The sequence below is a fragment of the Chelonia mydas genome, chromosome 6, assembly GCF_015237465.2.
Source record: "Chelonia mydas isolate rCheMyd1 chromosome 6, rCheMyd1.pri.v2, whole genome shotgun sequence".
In the NCBI taxonomy this organism is placed as follows: domain Eukaryota; kingdom Metazoa; phylum Chordata; order Testudines; family Cheloniidae; genus Chelonia; species Chelonia mydas.
Genome location: NC_051246.2, coordinates 113,429,494 through 113,444,831, shown reverse-complemented (window position 1 = coordinate 113,444,831; position 15,338 = coordinate 113,429,494). Strand labels below are relative to the sequence as shown.

Genomic DNA, 15,338 nt, shown 5'->3' with positions numbered 1-15,338 from the left:
GTGAATTGAAAAATACTATTTTTTGTTTTTTACAGTGCAGATATTTGTAATCAAAAATAAATACAAAGTAAGCACTGTACACTTTGTATTCTGTGTTGTAATTGAAATCAATATATTTGAAAATGTAGAAAATATCCAAAACTATTTCAAGAAATGGTATTATTATTTAACAGTGAAATTAATCACGATTAATTTTTTAATTGTGATTAATTTTTTTTAATCGCTTGACAGCCCTAGTGGGAACCTGTCTTCAGGAAGGTACACGCTTGCCAACCAGGCTCCTATCATCTGTGATAGGATAAAAGAGGCAAGTGTTACCATCCTGAATGCGAGGTGGTATATGTATTATTCAGTCTCCTCAGTTCTAGCATAAGACAAAGAACACCCTTCTTCTTTCGGATAAGGAAATATTGACTAGTAGAAGAGGTTGAATTGCACTGCATTTTCTCTTGCTGCTTAAGCAAAGGGGACTGAGGTGTGCACCACGTCAGCTGCTCTTTGTGGAGCTGGGAGCTATTGCAGAAAGGCTGGAACTTCCACCCTATGGAGCTATGCAAACAAAGGAAGTAGTGAAAGAAGCAAGGATGTGGTGCTGGAGAAGTTCCAAATGGAGGGAGAGGGCTGCTATCCAACCCAAAGAGAGGCAGGGGATCCCTTCTGTCCTTTTCAGCAGCTTCCTGACCTCACTCCCTTAGCTTAACTCCTGATATTATATAGTAGTCTATCTGTATGTTTCTGGACAGTTACACTAGCACCATCAGTATCTAATACCTCCTATGTATGTTTTAAAAAAAGATATCTATAGTTCTTGTGGGAAAAGCTAGGTCAGACATAAGTCTTGCATTTGGATCTGAACCCACTGAGAGTAGTAAAAGACTTCTTCTAGTAGTTTAGGTCTCACTTCTGTGAGGCCCTGTCATGCACTATGGAGAGCATGCTGGAGGGATGACCATTACATTGGGCCCATGGAGTGTAGCTAACATGAGAGGCCATGGTTGAGGAGGGAGATAGGGCCAATCCCATTGAAAAATCAGAACTAGGCCTTAAGCTGCACTCCGTACTCAAGAGGAGTCAATACAGAGAGTAGAGCACTGGGGTGATGTGTTTACTGGTGACCTGTGTTGCTAAGCAGACACGACAGGGCATTTTTTAGACTGTGATCTCATCTGAACTCTTGTCTAGAAACAATCCTGGAGGTCACACGTGCATGGATCTCCATGACTGACTGTGCCCAAGAGGATGGGATGCAGTTTTCCAGCTGGAAGTGGGCAGTTTTGGCTACTGTGGCTATCTAGACATCTGATAGGAATGGGAAATCTAAGCAAAACCTCAGGGTGCAGACTGATTATCCAAGGACAGATGGCCTTGATGGAGGGAGATGCTGTGGATTAGGCAAATTCTTCCGAAGGTCTTCCTCTTCCCACTAACATCACTTCCATCTTGCCTAGGTTCAGTGATAACCAGCTGCTCTTCACTTAGGTGCACCTAGGGAGGTGGTGGAATCTCTTTCCTTAGAGGTTTTTAAGGTCAGGCTTGACAAAGCCCTGGCTGGGATGATTTAGTTGGGGATTGGTCCTGTTTTGAGCAGGGGGCTGGACTAGATGACCTCCTGAGGTCCCTTCCAACCCTGATATTCTATGATTGGGAGTAGAAGTGACTGAGGTTTCTGCAGTCCTTTAACTCGTTCCAGGATGCCCTTGTTATCAGGGAGAGCAATTCTGGCCAGCATAGTGGTGCTCAGAATATTTAAAAGTTTGATATTTTTCTTGTATAAATAAAATCTCAACATCCAGGGTCTCCACTGTGACGGTATCCCCCATAAGGCTTTATGGAAATATGCTTATGAATACATATGACATAACTGGAATATGTTTTATACTACATATGCTATGTAACCTACGCAAAGGTTATGATCTACTGAATCTATTAATCCTATTTTTATGCATGTATCATTTTTGTATTTGAAGTTATGAATATTGGCTGTGTACTGGCTTGATTCTTAAGTAACCTTTGTAAAGCATTTGGTCAGTTTCTTGAGAAAGGAATGTGCCCAATCAAGAAGGGCTTAAGGAACAATGGATCTTGGAATGCTCCAATCCACATTAGAAATCTACTTGAGGACGTTCAAGGTAGCGTGTGAACTATGGCTGCTACCTGTAGTTCTGAGTCATGCAGGGACATGCGACTGGGCCATGTGACTCCAAAATTCCATATTGTAGCTGGGATTCTACACAGCTGGGGGGGGGGGGGGGGAGGATCCACCCACAAGAGAAAGTCTGTTTAAGCCCGTGGGAGACCCCTCCATTTTGTCTTTAGCTGGCTAAAGAGAGCCTCTCCACCCCCAAGGATACCTGAAAGAAACTGGAACAAAGGACAGTAACTACAGGGGGTGTGAGTGATTGCTGGACCCAGACTAGAAGGAGATTAGTCTGTAAAAGGCAGCTTACTGGAACTGGTGAGGTTATTATCTGTATTCAGTTTTATTACGGTATTAGACTTAGACTTGTGTGTTTTGTTTTATTTTGCTTGGTAATTCACTTCGTTCTGTCTGTTACTACTTAGAACCACTTAAATCCTACGTTCTGTATTTAATAAAATCACTTTTTAATTATTAATTAGCCCAGAGTATGTATTAATACCTGGGGAGGGCAAACAGCTGTGCATCTCTCTCTATCAGTGTTATAGAGGGCAAACAATTTATGAGTTTACCCTGTATAAGCTTTATACAGGGTAAAACAGATTTATTTGGGTTTAGACCCCATTGGGAGTTGGGCATCTGAGTGTCAAAGACAGGAACATTGCTTAAGCTGCTTTTAGCTAAATCTGCAGTTTTGGGGCACATGGTTCAGACCCTGGGTCTGTGTTGGAGCAGACTGGCATGTTTGGCTCAGCAAGACAGGGTACTGGAGTCTCAAACTGGCAGGGAAAGCAGGGGCAGAAGTAGTCTTGGCACATCAGTTGGCAGTTCCCAAGGGGGTTTCTGTGATCCAACCCGTCACATCCACAATATGGGACAGGAGGTACTACAAATCTTTAAAGTCATCAATCATCAATGCCAGGGTTGGTGTAACTGCCTCATCTGCCAATAAGGACAACTCCTTTAGTGGAAATGGAGGTTAATGTAATCCTTCTTTTGTTCTCTGTTTTTGGGGAAACCATGTCTGCTTCTGGTGAGGGTTGCCTGGCTAGCAATGCCACTGGGGAACAGGATCTCCTCTTTCTGGAAGCATGGGAGGGCGATTTGTTCTTGGACACATGGGATGTCAGTTCCCAACAGGGCCATTATGGCCAAGTTGGCATGCCATGAGTATTGGCCTGGTTGGGACTGGACAGCCCAGTTCCACTCAAGCCCCAGGGTCAAACTTTAGGGCTCCATGGTACTCTCCTTATGGTCACTCTCTGAAGGTAGGAGAGGGATTCCAGCCTCATGCCACCAAGGAGCACTTTGATGAGGATGATGATGACGACGACTATAATCTTAGTTTCATCTGCCTCTTCGGCACAACAAATGTCTCAAAAAAATGATACAGATTCCTCCTTTTACTGGGCCCTTGCTGGGTTCCATCATAAACATGAGAGTTGGCACCTGGCCCCTCATTCTCTGTGCTGCTCCAGTTCTGAATGAGGATTTACAAGCTCTGTCCTGGAGAAGTAACGTTTCACATCCTCATTTTGGGACTTTTCTTCAAGTTTGGAGCTATGTCTCAGCTACATGCAATTCTATGATTTAGTGTCACCTTTCTATGGATACGGATGCTGGTTTTATTCATTGGAGAGCCAGCACTGGGGCGGCCAGTGCAGCCTCTGGGGCCAAAGCTGTCAGTGCAGAGGTTTTTGGGGCTGAGATGGACAACCTCAAAGTGACTGGTGCCAGCACTGCCTTTTTTCTCTCTACTGCTCAATCCCAGAGTATGATGTGCACTCGAGGGAGTGCTGGCCTGGTTTATCCAGACTTGCTCTGGCAACGACCATGTTGGGTTCAAAGAGACTGCTCTACCAGACGCAGTTTCAGCTTCGGTTTTGCAGGTCCTAAAGAGGACCTATCTGGGATGTGGCTCTCCCCTAGGCAGAAAAAGCATTGGCTATATCGGGGTGGGCAAACTTTTTGGCCCGAGGGCCACATCAGGGTTGTGAAACTGTATGGAGGGCCAGGTAGGGAAGGCTGTGCCTCCACAAACTGCCTGACCCCCTCCCACTTCCCGCCCCCTGACTGCCCCCCTCAGAATCCCCGATCCATCCAACCCCCCCGCTCCTTGTCCCCTGCCCGCCCACTCCCAGGACCCCCTGCCCCTTGTCCCCTGACCACCCACTCCCAGGACCCCCTGCCCCTAACCACCACCCTCTGCTCCCTGTCCCCTGACTGCCCCGACCCCTATCCACACCTCTGCCCCCTGACAGGCCCCCCGACCCACTTCTTGTCCCCTGACTGCCCTCTCCCAGGACCCCCGTCCCTAACTGTGACCTGCAGGCCATAGTTTGCCCACTTCTGGGCTATATCCATCCTTGGCAGGAATCAGACAGTCACAGTAGGGGCAGAGTTTGAACCGTGAAGGTTTGGAGTCTGCCATGAGAGGTGGTGGCTGGAATGAAGCATCTCACCCTGCTGTACAGGGAAGTGTTTGGGGGAGGGACGGGTCACCAATCTTCTTTTCTTATTTCTGTTTCTTTGTTTAAACATTCAATAGGAGTGTGCAGATAAGATCTGTCCCACAAAGTTGAAAAATAGTTTTACTCTAAAGAGAGTAGTGGGCTGGATACTCCTTGAGTTCCATGAACTGGGGGAGGTTCATAGCCTCTCAGACCTTTAAGCCCTCAAACAGAAGCATATGGAGGCACAGAGCACATGCACAGCCCTGACTGACACTACCATTCAAAAGTTCTGATCCTACATTCATGCACCCCTACAGTGGAATCCACAGTGATGCATACTTGAAAAAAAGCATGGCTGTCTTCAATAGTTTAATACAGAATAAGATTCATTTAAAAAAATATGACCACTGTATTGGACAGCTTACTGCTCCACACAGTATGTGTATGTTAATGAACAATGAGGACAGTTTTAAAAGTCCCCAAAATGCTTGTATATATGCAGATTAAGTTCAATGTTCCCAAATGTGTAGGAAAACAAACAATTAAGTGATTACACAGTAGTAAATTGTATTTACATTTGCTTTGTTGTAATACACTCTTAAAAAACAAAGATTTTCACAAGAATTCATAAAGACAAGATTGAATATTTTATTGCATTCCATTTTTCTTATGGACTTAGTTATATCTTGGTCTCAGTTTAACATTTTATAATCGTAGCGCTACATGCTTTATATGTGATCTCGAACTATTATTTGTAAACTGGATTAGAAGGAAAATTATTTTGCTCAAACGTTTTAAGACAGTCAGTTATTTTGCTCAAAAACTGATCTTCGGTGGCAGATCTAACAGTCTAAGATTAAAAAATGTAAGTATCTGCACTCCTTCCCTATGCTGAAATGTCACCTGACATCTTGAGTCCCACAGCAAACTAGTACATCCATGTTTTCTACGAGGTGGATAGTAAACTCAGTGAGTTTATATTCTGAGATGTAGTTACAGTTGATAAGAACACCAAAATGCACCAACCAGAACCAATTTACTAGAGAGGTTCTTTTTTAAACTGAAGATTTTTTTTTAAGATCTAATAATCTTGTGAGTTTCACAACCTTCTATTTTGAGGTTTGAATAGGGAGATAGGGTTTTGATAGAAGTGTCTTTGGCAGAGAATAGTGCAATCTTATCTAATTTTACAATGTGTGCATGTGTTTTTCCAGCTTTACTTCATCTTTTTCTTGAAGGTGTACTGGTATCTTGAGATCTGATTAACTGACATTCAAAGTAAACATCCTTTCTTGTCCTGTTTGAATTTGAGTGACATAATGCTAATCTTTTAAAACAATTTTATGGGATGCGTTATAAGCTTGTACCCTTAAATATGGTGTGGCTCACTGTTATCATATAATCCCACCATTTGTGCAGCATGACAGATATAACCAACCTGCCCAGTTAAATTTTTTGATATTGGTATTTAGATATGAGGTATTATCTTGTATTGGACCAACTTCTATTGGTGAGAGAGACAAGCTTTTGAGCTTACACAGAGCTCTTTAGTTTTATCTAATGTGAATGCACCCAGACTTGAAGAGCTTTGTGTAAGATCAAAAGCTTGTCTCTCTCACCAACAGAAGTTGGCCCAATAAAAGATAGCCCCTGGACAGACAGACAATCTTGGACACTGGGGTGGCATCTTTTGTGTAGAGGTTTGCCTGTCCTCACCCTTGCCTGTCATTATTTCTTTTGTTATCTGTCTAATATAGACTAAGTTTCCAGAGACAAATACCTTATCTTGAGTCAGTAGAATTTCTCACGCAACACACACTGTAGAAATAAAAAATTGTGTCTTGCACCATTCAAGGATCCATAAGTGGTTCTTGCTCCAATTCTGGGAACCTTCTCACAGAAGGTGTCCAATTCAAGTTCCCAGGAGCGCACATGTAGAGAATGTCAACAGAGGCATCTCAGCTGATCTAAGCGATCATAGGGATACAAAGGGTGATCCACATCTTTCTAGTCAATCATGTACTGACTATGGACCATTGTTGAGTTACTTATTGTGAGTGGTGCAGTAGTCAACTGTACAACGTTAACTGCTACCTCAGAAAGATTAATAAATCACCAATATACTTTTACTTGGAAAGTCTGGTATTACCTTAATTAGATCACCTGAATTTGAGTTTGACTTTGAGAAATTGCTTTATATATTGTGGGAGTCTTTATGCTGCAAGAGAGGAAGTCTGTTGTGAATGTGAAACAAATCTGTGTTTGGGTGTGATGTTTGTGTATAATAAGGCATGTGATCAGAGATTAATCTGCATATTAATTATGCTTTAAGTCTCAGTTTTGCTAAAAAACAGAATTTATCTTGAAATGAAATACTTGTATGACCTGAATTCTACTTTTTTGAGAGAATTTCACAATATACTGCAAATCATTGTATTTATCTTCACCAATAAAAGAAAAGGTGCTCTGCAAGTGCAGGAGAATCATTTTAGCTAGGATCAAGAGTCTAGCCTACAGCTATGCACTGTCACTACAAGGAAAAAGGAGACGGTCATTTTCATTTGATCTGAGAAATAGAAAGATTTCCAAAGTTTTTAACTGCAACATGATGCAGAAGTGATACTGCATTCTTGTGTGACTTTGAGGAATTGACAATTGTAATTCTCTGCCCTTCCCCATATGGTTCTGCATTATCTGCACAGTTCTGAATGCGAGAGAGTGCTTAGTCTAATACTTCTCCAGATTTAGAATCATCTTACAGCAATTTCCTGTTAAGCAATGTGTTAACTATAAAATTGTCCTGCTGACTGAAAAAAACATTAAGGCCTTGTGCTCAGTTTCATCTATTGGATCTGCTTGCTCTCCATTGTCCATGAACAGGATGGATAAAAATCAATCAGATTTTTTTTAATTAAATCGGATTGTTTTGATAAAATGCTTTTTGAGGAAAAAAACTATATAAAGATAGTTTTAATTAAGATACACTATAGCTCAAAGATACCTCATCATGGAATAGGGATTATAAATTCTAATTCTATAGTATTACACAATACAGTATATTAATGTAATGTTTAAGAAAAGTTTTGTAAATAAGTTCCAATAGTTAATGGATTATGGACCCAATCTTATGGGATTCCAGGGGCTTCTGTATAGATTATTTAGGTTAATCTTCCTATCCACCTAATGGAACTCAGTCTAGAACAGAGGTGGGCAAACTACGGGCCCGCAGGACCGTCCTGCCAGGCCCCTGAGCTCCCAGCCGGGGAGGCTAGCCTCCGGCCCCTCCCCTGCTGTCCCCCCTCCCCCACAGCCATGCCGCCGCATGGGCAGCACTCTGGCCTGCTGCTCCTCTTGGGCAGCGCGGCTGGCTCCTGCATGGTAAGGGGGTGGGAAGCGGGGGTTTGGATAAGGGGCAGGGGGTCCCCAGGGGGAGTCAGGGGACAGGGAGCCGGGGGGGAGATTAGATAGGGAGTGGGATCCCAGGGGGCGGTTGGGGCAGGGGTTCCTGGGAGGGGGCGATCAGGGGTCAAGGAGCAGGGGGGTTGGATGGGTCCATGCTGTTTGGGAAGGCACAGCCTTCCCTACCTGCCCTCCATACAATTGTGCAACCCCAATGTGGCCCTCAGGCCAAAAAGTCTGCCCACCCCTGGTCTAGAAGATACCATCAGAGATGCTTAGTTTTGCAGTTCTGAAACTATGGATTTGTCTCCCCAGAGATTACATGCTTGTTAACAGCAAAAATGTTTTTAAATAAATAAATAAATACATAGAGGTGAGAAATAACAGACCTCAACCCTATTGTCCCTTTGCAAATTTGTGTACACAGAGTCAATCCCTTACCTCTCTCTAAAAGTGCAAAGTTTCTAAAAGTTCAATGAATAGAAGATTGTTGGGGGCCGAATATATCTGGACAAGGAGAAGAAGTCTGGAGATAAATGTGAGAAGGGAGGGACAGGCAGTAGAAACAAAAGTGAAACTCTTTGAGCAGCATATTCCCGAAGTCTTGAGGTCTTTGAGCGTAGCCTTCATTGATTTGAGATCTACCATACTATTCTCTCACTAGAAGGGGAAACCTATAATGGCAGCAGGCCACAAAAGAGACCCAGTTTGGGAATATTTTAATGAAGTTCCTCTACCTGTGGGTAAGACAAGCATGCGTGTAAAATGCAAACAGTGCAACAAACAAAGGCAAGGCCTGGTTGCCAGAATAAAACAACATCATGAGAAGTGTTCCTTCTCAGGAGGAAGCTGCACTGAAGATGATGAAAGGAACATGTCTGCACATGCAGGATCTTCAGGTTGGTAAACTTTTTTATTTCATACTTCTTTCTTAAGGACTGCCTGTCTACCTTCTGGACTAGTCTTGAATTCTCATGTTTGAGCAAAAAATATAGTTTTTACTCTATAGTACTATCATTTTAGATACAGTTGTGATAAAAAAATAACTGAAATAGGCAGATCTTCCTTTTACAGTTTCACCTTTAAAGTAGTACTGAGGGTCAGTGAATGCAATGAGTAATACTAAATGAGCAAGCAGTATGGTAATAATTAAATAACTGCAATCACTTATTTTGTTTAGGAGAATCCATCCTCAACATACAGGATTCTGAAGACTATCCAACTTCAAGATCACCATCATTTTCTATAGTTTCAGTGTTATCTGCCAATGATAGTGTTTCAGTCACATCATGTATGTCACATAGCCACACTATAACACTTGTAGCAAAAAGAAAAAAAAATCTCCATCATCCAGAAAGAACCATAGATAAGTTTGGGATAAGACCCAGCAGATTACAAAAAGAGGTAATTGATGAAAAAATTGCCCAGTTTGTTTATGTAACAAACTCTTCTTTCCCTATGACTGAGAACCCACACTTCATTAACATGATTTAGTCATTAAGACCAGGATAGAGTCCACCCAACAGAGCAGATGTCACAGGCAAATTGCCGGATAAAGTGTATGAAAGAGAAATTGTGCCATGTGCAAAAGGTCTAGAGGGTAAAATTGTTAACCTGAGTCTTGATAGGTGGAGCAACGCCCACAATGATCCTGTTGTATATGCTTGTGTGACAACAGAAGTAGGGAATGTCTTCCTTACAGAAACAATTGATACATCAGGAAATGCACACACAGAAGAATACTTACAAGAAGTAGCAGTAAAAGCTATAACAAACTGTGGGGAAAAATGCAAACGTCTAGTACGCAGCTTGGTCACAGACAATGCTGCAAATGTATCCAAGATGAGAAGAAATTTAGAGGAGAGTCCTAAGCTAATAATATACGGTTGCAGTGCTCATTTGATGCACCCCCTACCCAAAGACTTCAGTGTTCCAGTAATAAAGGCTAATGTTGTTGAAATTGCAAATACTTCCGTAACAACCACTTTGCAGCAGCTGCCTTAAAAAAGTGGGAGGAACCAAGCTAACTCTCCCACAAGATGTGCGATGGAACTCAGTAGTGGACTGTTTTGAGCACTATATCAAGAACTGGCCTAATCTGATGACAGTTTGTGAACAAAATCCTGAAAAAACAGATGGCACTGTCACAGCCAAAGTTCTCAACATTGGGCTTAAGAGAAATGTTGTACACATGCTGAGTACCCTGAAGCCTATTTCTGTAGCCTTGAACAAAATGCAGGGAAATAGCTGTTTTATTGCTGACGCTGTTGAAATTTGGAAGAAACTGAGTGAGATCTTAAATATGCAATGACAGAGTTAAATTACAAGCATTAAAAAAATGAACTGGACAAGCACCATGATGTCCAGCTCATTTTCTTGCAAATATTCTCAATATTGGTATCAGGGTCAAACATTAACTGCTGAAGAAGAGGAGTTGGCTATGACCTGGACATCCACCAATCATCTCTCCATAATGCCAACTATAAGAAACTTCAGAGTTAAGGGTGAACCATTAAAGAAATATTCTGATGATGTTTTAAAGAAAGTCACACCAGTGAACTGGTGGAAGTCACTTAAGCACTTGGATTCAGAAACTACTGAAGTGATAACCTCACTTTTAACAGCAGTAGCTTCTTCTGCTGGTGTAGAAAGAATATTTTCTTCCTTTGGACTAATTCCAAACTGAGAAATCGTTTGGGACCTGAAAAAGCAGGAAAGCTCATTTTTCTTTTCCAGATTATGAACCAACAAGAAAATGAAGGTAAAGACGACCGAGTTAGCTGCAGAAGCCAATATTTTAAGTTTCTCATGTTGACCTGGCTCACAATTTTAACAAAAACAAACCTGATTTTAACAGACTTGAATGTTGAACTAAATTCAAAAATGCATATGCTTGTTTTGTTAAAATATTATGTTTGCTGTTGAAGAAAAAAATCCAGAATACAGAACGTTGTTGTTTTAGTTAAATAAAACAATTTAAAATGTCTGTCTGGTGATGTTCTCCTCCTAATACAGCATGGCAAGAAAATCCTCCAAATATTAACGATTAACCTGTTGAATTGGAGATATTTATGAAGTCATTGGGAGGTGAACTATCTGCTTCAATTACCTTGGGTAAATGAAATAACCAAACAATCATTCATTTTCTGACATAGCTGTAAAACTAATCTGAAAAGTTTTCAAAATAAATCACTTTAAAAATGTATAATGTGTACCTTCTAAAAATGAAACCTACATCTATCTCTGAGTTGTGAAGAATATGTATTAAGGTTATAACAATCAACAAGAATGCACTTTTATGTAGAAATCCATAATTAAATCTAGTCTTCCTGACTAGTGATTTAAATCAAATCCACTCTGTCCATGAACGCTGAGCTTGTTACTCAATGCTAGCATTAGTCCTATGGCTATGTTATCTTCAGTCATGTTGTACCTCAGCTATGGAATTCATAACCAATTAAAATTATTTGCCAAATAAAATTTTTGAATCAAAGCTAAGTTCAAAATTGTAGCCAACTTTTTCACAATGATTTGTATCCGGAAAGATGTTTAAAGCATATCCTTGTGTGTTAATTTGGATGCATGTTTCCTATGAAAATTGTGTCCATGAACAAAAATTAATGACACATTCCCCAAACAAAATGCCATCCCACACCTGGTCCTAGTGTCATTGCAAGTATAGGTTAATATAATATTTTAAGTATCTTTGCTTTTTTGTAATATCCTCCATATTTAAAAATGAAAGTGTAAATTAATTTATACTATCTAGGATATTTGCTTGCTTTTTATTTCTCACTTTAAATAATGCAAACAAATTTCACATGTGTTTTTAGTTAGTTTTGCTTTTTGCTTTGCTGTTATGTTCAGTTTTGAAACACTACAGAGAAGTTTAAAATAAAAGAAAAAAATTAAAATAAAAACATATGCTTTTGTAATTTTTTTTAAATTATTCACTGTGGACTTAATCTACAGGGTACAATCCCTTTAGTCATCAAGATATGATCCCCAAGATACCCAGAACAAAGACTACTACAGAAATGCAAGGAGCTCTTACATTTTTGTTTTGAGAATTTATTAAATTGAATATGCAGATGCACATATTAGACAGCTAATATGTCATCTGGGGAAAAAAACAAGTCACATATTCTTAAATGGACTACATGGGGAGGAGGGGGTGGAGTGGAGAAAGGAAGACAAACCAGAAAAGTTGCTAACTTGACCTATGAAACTACAAAACCTGGTGTGTATTACTGTTATTTTGCTCACATTAAGTATAGCTTACTGAAGAGTTGAGTTTTGGGTTTGTTTTTAAATCTCCTAACTATGGTTAGCTCCGGGGACCAAGACCTCATACACAGAGTCTTAAAGTTTGAAAAGAGAGAGGTTTAGAATGATGACGCAATCTATACCATGACTGGTGCACCTGTAATTTGTAAAGCCAGCCACTACACACAAAAATGGCATTAGGGCTGTCACAATTGTTGTTTCACTATTTCAGATCTATCCACCCTGCAAATAAAGACATTACAAGAAAGAGGTTGGAAAGGGAATAGCTCCTGTTTGTCCCACAACTCTGTGCAGGGTTCACTCCCTGGGCATCCTCAGCCCCAAACTGCAGAACGGGGGGAAGCCAGGAAAGAGCAAGAAAGGAAGAGGAACAAAGCAAAGCTGATGGCAATCCAGACAAACAGGATCCCCTCCTCTCAGCATCTCCGCAGCAGAGTCACCAATACAGTCACTGCCAGAGAATGTTACGATTAACTGGATTGACAGACACACATTGAAGGGGCTGGCTGTAACCATGAGCTACAGAAGGACCAGCAGGCCAACAGGACCTGCCCAGCCTTTTGTTCTGTTTGTGTCATGGGAGAAGGGAAAGGAGGTGAGGTTCCATGCTCCTGGAAAATGGCAAAACACAAGCTAACCCCCCACCCCTGTCAACCGCCTCCTGCTCCCTCACTATGCACCCCACCTACCCACTCCCACCCGAAACCCTACAGTCTTCCCATACACCACCCCACGTCCCATCACCCTCCCTCACAGCTCCAGCCCCCTGACAAGTACAGGGCTTGCCCCCCATGTCCCCTCCCCAGACACCACCCTGCGCCCCATCACCCTCCCGCACAGCTCCAGCCCCCCGACAGGCACAGGGCTCAGCCCCCATGTCCCCTCCCCAGACACCACCCCGTGCCCCATCACCCTCCCGCACAGCTCCAGCCGCCGACAAGCACAGGGCTCGCCCCCCATGTCCCTTCCCCAGACATCACCCCGTGCCCCATCACCCTCCCGCACAGCTCCAGCCCCCGACAGGCACAGGGCTCGCCCTCATGTCCCCTCCCCAGACACCACCCCGTGCCCCATCACCCTCCCGCACAGCTCCAGCCCTCGACAGGCACAGGGCTGAGTCCCCATGTCCCTCCCCAGACACCACCCCGTTCCCCATCACCCTCCCGCACAGCTCCAGCCCCCGACAGGCATAGGGCTCGCCCCCCATGTCCCTTCCCCAGACACCACCCCGTGCCCCGTCACCCTCCCGCACAGCTCCAGCCCCCGACAGGCACAGGGCTCAGCCCTCATGTCCCCTCCCCACACAACACCCCGCGCCCTATCACCCTCCCGCACAGCTCCAGCCCCCGACAGGCACAGGGCTGAGTCCCCATGTCCCTCCCCAGACACCACCCCGCGCCCTATCACCCTCCCGCACAGCTCCAGCCCCCGACAGGCACAGGGCTCGCCCCCCACGTCCCCTCCCCAGACACCACCCCGCGCCCCATCACCCTCCCGCACAGCTCCAGCCCCCGACAGGCACAGGGCTCAGCCCTCATGTCCCCTCCCCAGACACCACCCCGCGCCCCATCACCCTCCCGCACAGCTCCAGCCCCCGACAAGCACAAGGCTCGCCCTCATGTCCCCTCCCCAGACACCACCCCGTTCCCCATCACCCTCCCGCACAGCTCCAGCCCCCGACAGGCACAGGGCTCGCCCCCCACGTCCCCTCCCCAGACACCACCCCGCGCCCCATCACCCTCCCTCACAGCTCCAGCCCCCGACAGGCTCAGGGCTTGGGCACAGCCGGCCTCTTCCGCTCCCTCACTCACCGCTCGGGTGCTGCAGGCTGCGGCGATGCGCGCAGGGCTTGGCGAGGCGGCCGGGGCCGCTCACCCCGGGAAGGGATCGGAGGGGATGTCAGGGGGAGCGGGACGGCACCACGATCCCCTGCGGCCTCCCCGCCCGCCTGCTGCCCTGGGAGCTACTACAGCTGCCGCCGCAAGACCCCGCCCGCGGGAGCGGCGCTGACAGTTGCGGGCAATGAGAGTCGCCGCCGCGCGCCCCCTTCCCGGCTCCCAGCCTCTGCGACTCGCTCCGCCCTACCGAAAATGGCGGCCCCTCCCGACCCACAATGCTCCACGGCCAAACCCATGACGTCACCCCTCTGGTGGGGGCAGAAGCTCGAGAGCTTCCAAGGGAGCGCGTGCACCCGCTAGAGCGCGAGGGCCGGCGGGGCAGGGGCTGCCGCCGCCGCCTTCACCCTCCTATTGCAGGCTTAGCACAGCCCCCTCTGCTGGACATATGTGGGAAAGGTTTCAGAGTAGCAGCCGGGTTAGTCTAATCCCCGCGGGGAGGAGAGTCCGCCTGCAGGCAGGGGCAGCTTGGCGGGTGAGGCAGGACCAGACTCATGCTGCGGAGGGGAGGGGAGGAAGGGGAGATAACGGTGAGACAAGTTCATCTTGACCACTGCCCCCCACTTGCTGCGGGGCGCTCCCCAAGAGAAGAGCAGAGACTGCGCCTCTCCCTACTCCGCCTCTAGCCTGTGCTGTCCTCCTTGACCAAGACAAAGCTTGGCCGTGAGCAGTACTGCCAGCTTCAGTTCAAAAATCACGCAGCGGCCCCCAGAAGTGGTGAGATTTTTACAGAGGTTTGCATTGGCTTGTTTCGCTCTGACTCTGGAATGCCCGGTGTGTGAGGCACATTTAGCATTGCCCAAGTTCCCAAATTCATTGGGTGAGGTGATTTTGGCCCCTGCTGCAGGAGGTTTCCCTCCCATATCTGCTGATTCCTTGCCTAGCAAGTAATTTTGCTCCCAACCTCCCGATCAGCCCTGTCTCTTCAGTCTTTGCATCACTTCAGCCCATTGCTCTGCACCCAGTGCCAGGTTTACAGTGGTGCCATGGAGCCGGGCCCATGCTCAGAAGAGGCCTGGTCAGCTCTGCTTGCACTGTGCCCTGAGACCCTGCCAGCCTGCTGGGTCCCTCCCACCCCCCGCCCACCACTTACTCCTCTCGGCCTGCCCACTGGGCGACCAAGGGCTCCTCTCCATGCCCTGGCCCCACCCACTGGTTTCTCTCTGC

At 45.2% G+C, this 15,338-nt stretch overlaps 1 protein-coding gene across 10 annotated transcripts in view; it reads right to left on the bottom strand.

The window, feature by feature from the left end:
- KLC1 (kinesin light chain 1) overlaps positions 1-14,540 on the bottom strand; it is a 91,672-nt gene extending 77,132 nt beyond the window's left edge. For 6 of the 10 annotated variants that reach the window (XM_037901025.2, XM_037901027.2, XM_037901026.2 and 3 more), the window contains exon 1: positions 14,088-14,419. The gene's annotated coding sequence lies outside the window, so the exon portion shown is untranslated. Of the gene's footprint in view, positions 1-14,087 lie in introns of all 10 variants that reach the window. The other 4 variants (XM_043548007.1, XM_043548008.1, XM_043548005.1 and 1 more) reach the window with 2 other exon arrangements.
- Positions 14,541-15,338: the final 798 nt, after the last annotated feature.